This window comes from Hypanus sabinus, chromosome 1 (assembly GCF_030144855.1).
Source record: "Hypanus sabinus isolate sHypSab1 chromosome 1, sHypSab1.hap1, whole genome shotgun sequence".
NCBI lineage: Eukaryota > Metazoa > Chordata > Chondrichthyes > Myliobatiformes > Dasyatidae > Hypanus > Hypanus sabinus.
Genome location: NC_082706.1, coordinates 213286930 through 213296710, shown reverse-complemented (window position 1 = coordinate 213296710; position 9781 = coordinate 213286930). Strand labels below are relative to the sequence as shown.

General features: G+C 49.7%; 1 non-coding gene across 1 annotated transcript; it reads left to right on the top strand.

Moving 5' to 3' along the window:
* On the top strand, positions 1–73 carry trnar-acg (transfer RNA arginine (anticodon ACG)). Its single transcript has one exon. It is a non-coding gene; the product is annotated as a tRNA-Arg (tRNA).
* Positions 74–9781: the final 9708 nt, after the last annotated feature.

The following is a 9781-nucleotide window of genomic DNA, read 5'->3' as shown; positions in this document are numbered from 1 at the left end:
GGGCCAGTGGCGCAATGCATAACGCGTCTGACTACGGATCAGAAGATTGTAGGTTCGACTCCTACCTGGCTCGCTGGTATCCTTTGCCCTTTTCTTATGCACTCCTGTAGCAGATAGCTGCCTTCTTTCACCCTGCTTCCCCGTTCTTACCGCCTACCTGATTTATCACTCACTCCCAACCTGAAGCTCACTGTTCAATGCGGCATCAGCTACCAGAAATCTATTACTCTACACTCCATTCAAACAAGCCGGCTTGACACCACAATTTCATCTTTGCAGGAAATGGCACCTTTCCCTCTCCTTCTCTCTCATCCTTCCAGCACCGACAGGCCTCACAGCAATTTAATTACAGGCATGCCTCTTCATCCAAAATATCAACAGTGTATGCCGCCATGAAACCGCTACCACCAGCATGCTAAGCGACGGGAACGCCGAGCAAGTTCTCTCGCATTCTTTTCTTCGCTCTGCGCCTCCAGCACTATTGCATGCCTGCAAAGACAGCCGAACTTACGAGAAGGAACGAAGAAAAAACGGAAACATAGAAAACCTACAGCACAATACAGGCCCTTCAGCCCACAAAGCCGTGCCGATAAACTCTCATACATCTAACATTTATGACAGCACACATTTCTGAACTCTTTACTGATGTGGAATCGAAAGTCCTGAAACTGGTATTCATTTTACAGGGTAAAGAATGTTGTCCTTGTGTTTTTTTGGACAACGTACTGTACTGCTATAGGAGGTGGTATTGAGATCTGAGGTTGAATGTTCTGATTTCGATCCAGGTTTAAATTGATTTCGCACATTTATATGGAAACATATAGTGAAATACGTTCCTTCAACATCCAAACGAGCAACAACCCTGAAAATGCATATTCAGCTCAGTTAACAACTCTACAGTTAGCATTGTTTCAACATTCAGTTTTTGGGTATCCTTACGTTCAGGTCAGGACCTGATGTGGAGAGCCAGAACTCCTTCATTAACAAAAGCGATTGCCATAGGATATATTCTTGTAAAATCCCATCTTCGCCGAAGCATACTGGTGTAATTCTATACAGCTGGCATAGACAACGTTCTCTCAGCAGCCATAACTGTCCTGTTTGGTGCAATGTTCGCTGACAATATACGGAAACGAGAGCGAACTGCCTGCTCAGCAAAAAAAAAAATCAAACAAACAGGTGATTGGCTGCAGTCCACCATCACTGGAGGATCTGTCCATGCCCATGATCATGAGGAACAGGAAAAGATACCGCGGTCACTGACAATACTCCAACACTGAATGCACATCTACCTCTTCGACTTCAACGTTCTCATGCAGAAAGATAATTGTAGTCCAGACAGTGGCAGTACATAGATGGTCAGCAAATAGCACCTTAGCTGAGCTACACAAGTGGGATAAGCCTAACACAATGCGGTAAGATGCCTTTGCTTCTTGGAGTGACCGACAACTGAGTGCCGAAACTTCAGATCATGGCACCACCTGCTGGTGTGGATTTGGAACTGCTGAATTGAGCGTGACTGCTGAAGGCTGCCAACTCAGACTTGCAGCAAGTTATCTCGGTGCCTTTCCGGCAACCTGTATTGTTGTACAGTTGCTGTGAAGGCAAGAGTTCTATCTTCCCTGTCCTTGGAAACCAATCAAGTGTGAGATTGGTAGAAAGCCGCAGGTGTGAAGAATTAGCGCTCTGGAATGCGAGCTTGTGAGAAGCATTCCTTGGATATTTTGTGATTTGATTCTATTGAACTCCATCTGGTCACGTGTAGGAAGACTATAGAGCACAGTCTCATGCTGCCAAGTAGCTCAGTGAACGCAATCGATGATCTGCATAACCGTAGAGGAAACCGTAAAGGTTCGGACCGAAACCCTTCGCCAGGACTTATCGTCAACCTGAAACGTCGACTTTACTGTTCCCCGAGGCCTTTTACAGCATTTTATGTGTGTTGCTCGGATAAGCTCCCACTGCCTATAAAGTGCTCCAAATGGCGTGCGTCTCTTACAGCTTCTGACAACGAAGTCCAATTCTTGGCCTTCGCGTGTGGCTTAGCTACTATGCCCGTCGGAACTCTTTTTACTGGCAAGAGAAGGGGCAAAGGCGGACCACTGGCGCCTCAAATCCGGCTGCCTCGGGCAGCCTTGGACAGCATCCTGTCTAGAAGAAGGAAGCTCTGATTTTAAATCTCCCTTGCCTTACGGCCATACCCATCCATGGGAAAGGCTTCGGGAGTAAACCCCGAGGAAGAAATCCGGAGCCGGGTTCCCAAAGCAGGTTGATATTGTTTTCAACTTCACTCTGGCAACCTCTGCTACGACACTGATGTCAAGCTGCATCGGCGCTTGCCCTTCCCTTGACGTGGAGAGAGGGAACCCACTGCATAAGCAACAGCCGGTTCTTCAAATCTTCTCGCCGCAGCTAGCGCACTGGAGAGGACATTCCAGCATCGCTACTCAGCGTTGACACAACACCGGAAACAGCAGTGATAAGCCACTGCACTCGATTGGCGTACAGTGAGGCGCCGGGGGCTGCTTCTAATGGTGGGAGAGGTGCTCGGACCTCGCAGGCCGGCTACCGCCCGCCTCAAGCTAGGCTGTGCGCAGTCAAATAGGTGCTGCCTCGCCACGGTCCACTTGCTCCACTGGGTGTGTGGGGCTCAGGGAACCCCGACAGGTGAATCGATAACCTCACACTTGGTTAGAAAAGGAAACGTCAAAAGTATTCAGCCTTCAAGCTAGGTACGTGGAATGTACGGACCAGGACATCAGGCCTTACAGAAGACCTGCAAGATATGAGCGACGTCCGCAAGACTACAGTCATCAACAACGAAGTGAACAGACTTCAGATGGCCACTGTCGCTATTCAAGAAATAAGGCTCTCTTCCTCTGGAAGCCTCCGAGAAGAAGACATCTCCATCATCTGGCATGGAAAGCTACCAGAATAGCCCAGGGCACATGGTGCTGATTTCGCCGTAAGAAACAGCCTAGTTGGCGCCATCATATCACCAACTGAAGGAACTGAAAGACTGCTCAGGTTTCAGCTTCAAACGTCTGTGGGGCTGGTTAGCACAGTCGATGCTTACACGCCGACATAAAGCTCTACCCATGAAGCTAAGGACAAGTTATATGATGAACTCAGTGCTCCCATCAGAGAAGTCCCTTCTCAAGAGCCACTATTCTTTCTCCACGACTTTCACTCAAGAATAGGCAGCGACCACCACAGATGGACCTCTTATTTCGAACAGTTCGAAACCAGAAAGATGAATGAAAACGGCCAGCGCCTCCTTAAGCTCTGCTGCCAAGACGACCTCTGTATCACCAACACCTTCTTCAATACCAAGCCTCAGCACAAAGTGTCATGGAGACATCCGAGGTCTAAACATTGGCAGCAACTTGATCTCGTCCTATTGTAATGTTCATGTAGATTTGTTACTGCTGTCTGTCGATCTGCCGCAGCACCCTGCCACCTGCAGCAGTCCATCATTCAAGCAGTGGTGACCAGTGGGGCACAGGAGAACGCATTTGACTGCGGATATGAAAATTTTAGGTACGATTCCTACACAGCTCCTTCACATTCTTTGCCAGTACAAATTAAACCCTTATCAGCTGTCTGATTTCACCCATTGTCCAGGGCTATTTCATTCTTACCACTTACCTGATGTATTACTGACTCCTCGTCTGAAGCTCATCATTTACTAAAATATTATCTGACGATTAGCTTTTCATCCTATCTCCTTTCAAAGCAGCAGGCCTAACACGATATTTTCTCCTTTCCATTAACTGACTGTCATGGTCCCTTCTGGCAATCGCCCACCCGGCTATTTACCTCTGGAATTTGGCTTCAATCACCTCGTTTAGTTTCCAATCATTCAGAGGTTCCACTAACTACAAACACCTGCTTTCTATCAGCAAATGCAGTATAAACACCCTGTGATCACAACAAGGAGCTGCCAATCTGTTGGTCGACTCCGATGTGAGTAACTTCATTTCATGGTTCTTAGGGCTAAGTCTAGCATTGCTCCTGGATACCGACTCCACACTCGTTATGTTAATAACGCCTCCCGACTCTGCCTTCACGCCCGTGTTCTGCACTTGGGTTCGTCTACCGCCACGCCCGTTTAACACTGACACCATTTCAGAGAAACATAAAAACACAGAAAATCTACAGCACAATACAGTCCCTTCGGCCCACGAAGCTGCGCTGAACATGTCCTTACCTTAGAAATTACCTACAGTTACCCATAGCCCTCTATTTCACTCAACCCCATGTACCTGTCCAGGAATCTCTTAAAAGACCACAATGCCGCTAGGTTATTTCGCTTTGAAAAGCGCCCTCCACCTGTATGCCAAAATTCAAACTCTGGCACCAACTGCTCGTTGTTCATGCGACAATGTTCATGGACATTTGTTCTTGGTGTCTGTCGACCGATGGCGAAAGCCTACCTATGGCAACTATCTCGTCCTTCCAGCACTGGGGCCACAGACCACCGGATGACGCATATCACCGCGCGTCTGACAATTCTAGATACAGTACGATTCCAACACAGCTCTTTGCTCTTCTTTGCCCGTTCAAAGTAAAGCCTTGTCAGATATCTCATTTCACCCAGTGTCCAGGACAATTGCCTTCTTACCACTTCTTTCATTTATTACTGACTCCTCACCGGAATCTCTTAGAAACATAGAAAAACCACAGCACAGTACAGGCCTTCGGCCCACAAAGCTATACCGAACATGTCCTTACCTTAGAACTACCTAGGCTTACCCATAGCCCTCTAGTTTTCTAAGCTCCGTGTATCCATCCAGGAGTCTCTTAAAAGACCCTATCGTTTCCACCTCCACCACCGCCACCAGCAGCCCATTCCATGCCCTCACCACTCTCTGCGTAAAAAACTTACCCTGACGTCTCCTCTTTACCTGCTTCCAAGCAACTTACAACTATGCCCTCTCGTGTTAGCCATTTCAGCTCTGGGGAAAACCCTCTGACTATCCACGCGATCAATGCCTCTCATTATCTTGTACTCCTCTATCAGGTCACCTCTCATCTTCCTTCACTCCAAGGAGAACAGGCAGAGTTTACTCAACCTATTCTCATAAGGCATGCTCCCCAAATCAGGCAATATCCTTGTAAATCTCCTCTGCACCCTTTCTATGATTTCCACGTCCTTCCTGTAGTGAGGCAACCAGAATGGAGCACAGTACTCCATGTGGGCGGCGTCCTATATAGCTGCAACATTACCTCTCGGCTCTTGAACTTAATCTCACAATTGATGAAGGCCAATGCACCGTATGCCTTCTTAAGCACAGAGTCAACCTGCGCAGTTGCTTTGAGTATCCTATGGACTCGGACCCCAAGATCTCTCTAATCGTCCACTCTGCCAAGAGTCCTACTATTAATACTATGTTCTGTCATCATATTTGACCTACCAAAATGAACCACTTCACACTTATCTAGTTTGAAATTCATCTGCCACTTCTCAGCCTAGTTTTGCATCCTATCAATCTCCTGTTGTAACCTCCGACAGCCCTCCACACTATCCACAACATCCCCACCCCAACTCTTTGTGTCATCAGCAAACTTACTGACCCATCCCTCCATTTCCTCATCCAGGTCACTTATAAAAATCACAAAGAGTAGGGGTCCCAGAACAGATCCCTGATACAAACCACTGGTCACCGGCCTCCATGCAGAATATGACCCCTCTACAACCACTCTTTGCCTTTTGTGGGCAAGCCAGTTTTTGACGCACAAAGCAATTTACCCTTGGATCCCATGCCTCCTTAATGTCTCAATAAGCCTTACATGGGGCACCTTATCAAATGCCTTGCTAAAATCCATATACACGACATCTATGGCTCTACTTTCATCAATGTGCTTAGTCACATCCTCAAAAAATTCAATCAGGCTCGTAAGGCATGACCTGCCCTTGCAGGTCTTGACAAAGCCATGCTGACTACTCCTAATCATATTATACCTCTCCAAATGTTCATAAATCTTGCCTCTCAGGATCTTCTCCATCAACTTACCAACCACTGAAGTAAGACTCACTGGTCTATAATTTTCTGGGCTACCTCTACTCCATTTCTTGAATAAGGGAACAACATCTGCAAACCTCCAATCCTCCAGAATCTCTCCCATCCCCATTGATAACGCAAAGATCATCGCCAGAGGCTCAGCAGTTTCCTCCCTCACTTCCCACAGTAGCCTGGGGTACATCTCATCCGGTCAAGGTGACTTATCCAACTTGATGTTTTCCAAAAGCTCCAGCACATCCTCTTTCTTAATATCTACATGCTCAAGCTTTTCAGTCTGCTGCAAGTCATCACCACAATCACCAAGATCCTTTTCCATAGTGAATACTGAAGTAAAGTATTCATTAAGTACCTCTACTATTTCCTGCAGTTCCCAACACACTTTCCCACCGTCACACTGTCGCATTTGGTTGGTTAGTTGTTAACGCAAAAAAAAACACATTTCTCTGTATGCGTCCATGTGTATGTGATAATTTAATTTGAACCTGAATCAGAATTGCAACATTCAATTCCACATCTCAACACCAACGTTCTCCACATACACGCAAGAATACTATTCGTCAGCATGTGGACTGAATTCCAGTTTCCACTGTTGCAAAACCATACTAGCACAGAGCACCAGAACGTGTGCAGCAATAGCTGGCTGCTGGGTGTGTGTTTCTGTTTTGTCTTTCGTTCCTCCTTGTGCCTTGCCAGCATGGTTACCCGAGAGTTGGCATGTTTCCTGAAAGGAAAATCCTGCCTGACAAACTGCAAATCTTTGAGGAAATTACAAGCAGTGTAGAGAAAGGAGACGCAGTAGATGTTGTGTACTTGGATTTTCAGAAGGCATTTGACAAGATAAGAGCCCATGGTATTACGGGGAAGTTACTATCATGGACGGAACATTGGTTGGTCGGCAGAAAACAGAGAGTGGGAATAAAGGGATCCTATTCTGCCGCAAGGAGTAAATCATACACCAGGTTCTCTCTTTCCCGTATAGGGGAGAAAGAGATGTCTCTGTTTTCACAACTCGCTGGTTTACGATGTTAAAAGTCAGCCAAGTCGCTATTTTCAGGCTCTATGCCCAAAGATAACGAGTCTCTGGGCTCACAGCCACAGATATTCTAACTTCCCCGACGGCAGACGGTTCTCCTGTCATGACACCGACCCTCGATCCGCCCGTCTCCCTAAGCTCGAGATCTTAGTCTTCCAACGCCGAGCCGAATACTTAGGCCGAGCTCCTGACGTGCCAAACAACTGCCAGTCCTGAAACCCCGACAGCGGGTCGCATTCCCGCAAAGAACCGTACTTAGTGTAAAACTCCAGTTCAGGGTCTTCAAAAGGACCCCGAAAGGGAAAGATAAACATATTAAAGATGGAAGTAGAGGTATTTCCGAAGATGCAAGCAAAGGAGTCGCCGTTTAGTGCCAATTTAACTTCGCTCCGCCTGGAGCTGAACAACGTGCTGTGAAATTGAAGCGCTTGAGGTACATTCAGTGTCGCAGAGCACAGAAATACTGTGGCATTTGGTCCATAATGACAGACGAGGAAGCTTGTTAAACTTAACAACCGTTTTATTCTGATACATACAAACCGGACCGGGCAACATAGCCCGGAGAGTGGACGCAACCAGTCTCATACCGACCGGGGAGGTGACCATCACACACCCCGATTACAGTTACTGTGACCCACAAATACACAAGCGAATAAATGTATAACCCAAGCTAAAATGTCACACTGACCCCACCCGAGGGTCACCGTCCCCAGCAACCACAGAATCCAAAACGAAGGTCAAAAGTTCCGGTGGACGTCGACACCGCTGCCAGTTTGTGTGAGGCAAGAGGCAGGGCGCCCGGAGTGTCACTTCCTTCCTTCAGCTTCGTGGTGGCCAATGTCTGACACCGTGCCAGCCGGTACCGGTATATTAATACTAACCTTCCGCCACTCAGGCTACCGCACCCGATATACCACATCGGAGATGCGGTCGAGCAACTCTTCTGCCTCCTTCCAGTGGCTTCCCAGCTTGGGAGATAGTCCCTTCTTCCGGGAGGGGCAGTAGACACATAATGGGCCCCCCACCATGTACTTCTTCATTGGTGCCCTAGACTGGCGGCCCGGCCCCTTCTGGAACTTGCAAGCGTCGCATCAGTGCACGAACAGCTCCACATCGTGCCTGTATCCAGACCAGTAGAAGCGTTCACGCAGCCTGCCCAATGTCTTTGCAACTCCGAAATGACCGGCCCCTATTAGCCCGTGTACCGTGGCGCGGAACCCCCGGGGACCACCAGCTGCAAGAGATGTCTGCCACCATCGGACAACTACCACCGCTAAAACAGCAACTCTTCGCGCACCTCCAGCGTTCCCCACTCTGAGTCCAGGGCGGAGACCTCTGCCTAGTCCGGCCGTCACCCCACACTCAGCCATTCCCTTAACCGGGCCAACACGGGATCGCGCACTTGCTGGCTGCGTAGCTGCTCGTGTTCCATAACCGGGAGATCATCGCTGGCTGTCACCTGAAGCGCTGTCACCGTCGCTTCCCTTGATCCAGCTCTGTTGCGGTGGGCCGCTGCGTGGTGTGCTGCAACGCCGCGGGTGGCTGTGAAACCGGTGGTGGTTGCAGCTCCGGCTGAGACTGCTTCCTGGAGTGCCGGAGAGCCACGGCTTCAGCGCTGAGGTATCCACACTGGCCCCTCAGCGGGACAGCAGGTCCAGGCGAAGAATATGGGACTGTCAGATGTCGGCGAGCTACACCTCGAGCTGCACGGTGTTTCCCCCACTGCGATGCGCAGCCTCCTCTCCCCTCGCATCGCGGCACAGTTACCGGCGACCGCAGCCAGCTGGACCATCGTCGTTGTCCACCCAGGCGGGAATGGCTAATCCGTGTTGAGGAGAACACCGGGACGGACGATAGTGATGGCTGACCCTGTGTCTACCAACGTAAGGCATCTGATGCCCTCCACGACGTCCATGGTACACTACACGTACAATCCTTTGCTCTTCACCCAAACGGCCCACCCGGAGGGGCGATAACTGGGGTTCTGCTGGAGGATTCGGGTGGCACTGCCTGATCGGCGTTTCCCGATGGCTATTCTGAGCAGTGGCCTGTTGCAGGTGCGGGTCAGTCACCGGCTAAATGACCTGCCTCACCGTACCGATAGCAGAAATCGTTTCGTGGCCGCCGGCGGGGTCTGCGCGGCGCGGATCGGACCTGTCTCACGGGCTCTTCCGCCTCGGAGACACAAGCCGGGTCTCGCGGCGTGCGGGTCGATCCTGCAATCCCTGGGGGCTAAAATTGCTTCTCCGCGTTGGCCAGCGCCGCATCCAGCGACAATGGTGATGCCAGGCGAACAAGCTGCCGAAAGCGTGGCGGCAAGGTCTTACTGAGCCGCGGGAGGGAAGTGGGGATAGCCATACCGAGTACAACGGCCACGATCAGCTGCAAATGCCCCCAGCCTTTCTCCACACGGCGCCGTCTGTTGCACAGTTCTTCCCTCTTTGGTCGTTGCAATGTGTCCCCTCACCACCCAGGTATCATGAAGAAGACCACAATTAGCGACGTTTCAACCTTCAGCTTTCCTGGATCATTATGTTCCGGCGGGACCTCATATGGGAGAATCAGATCTTCTTCATGGTGTCAGGGGAAAACCTAGTTTGAAACGGGGTCCAGAATAGACCCTATGAACTGTGCTGCTATTAAGAGAGAGAGAGAGAGGAGGGGGCGTCCGGGGGGGGGGGAAGGGGGAGGAAGGGAGGGAGGGAGGGAGGGAGGGGAGAGA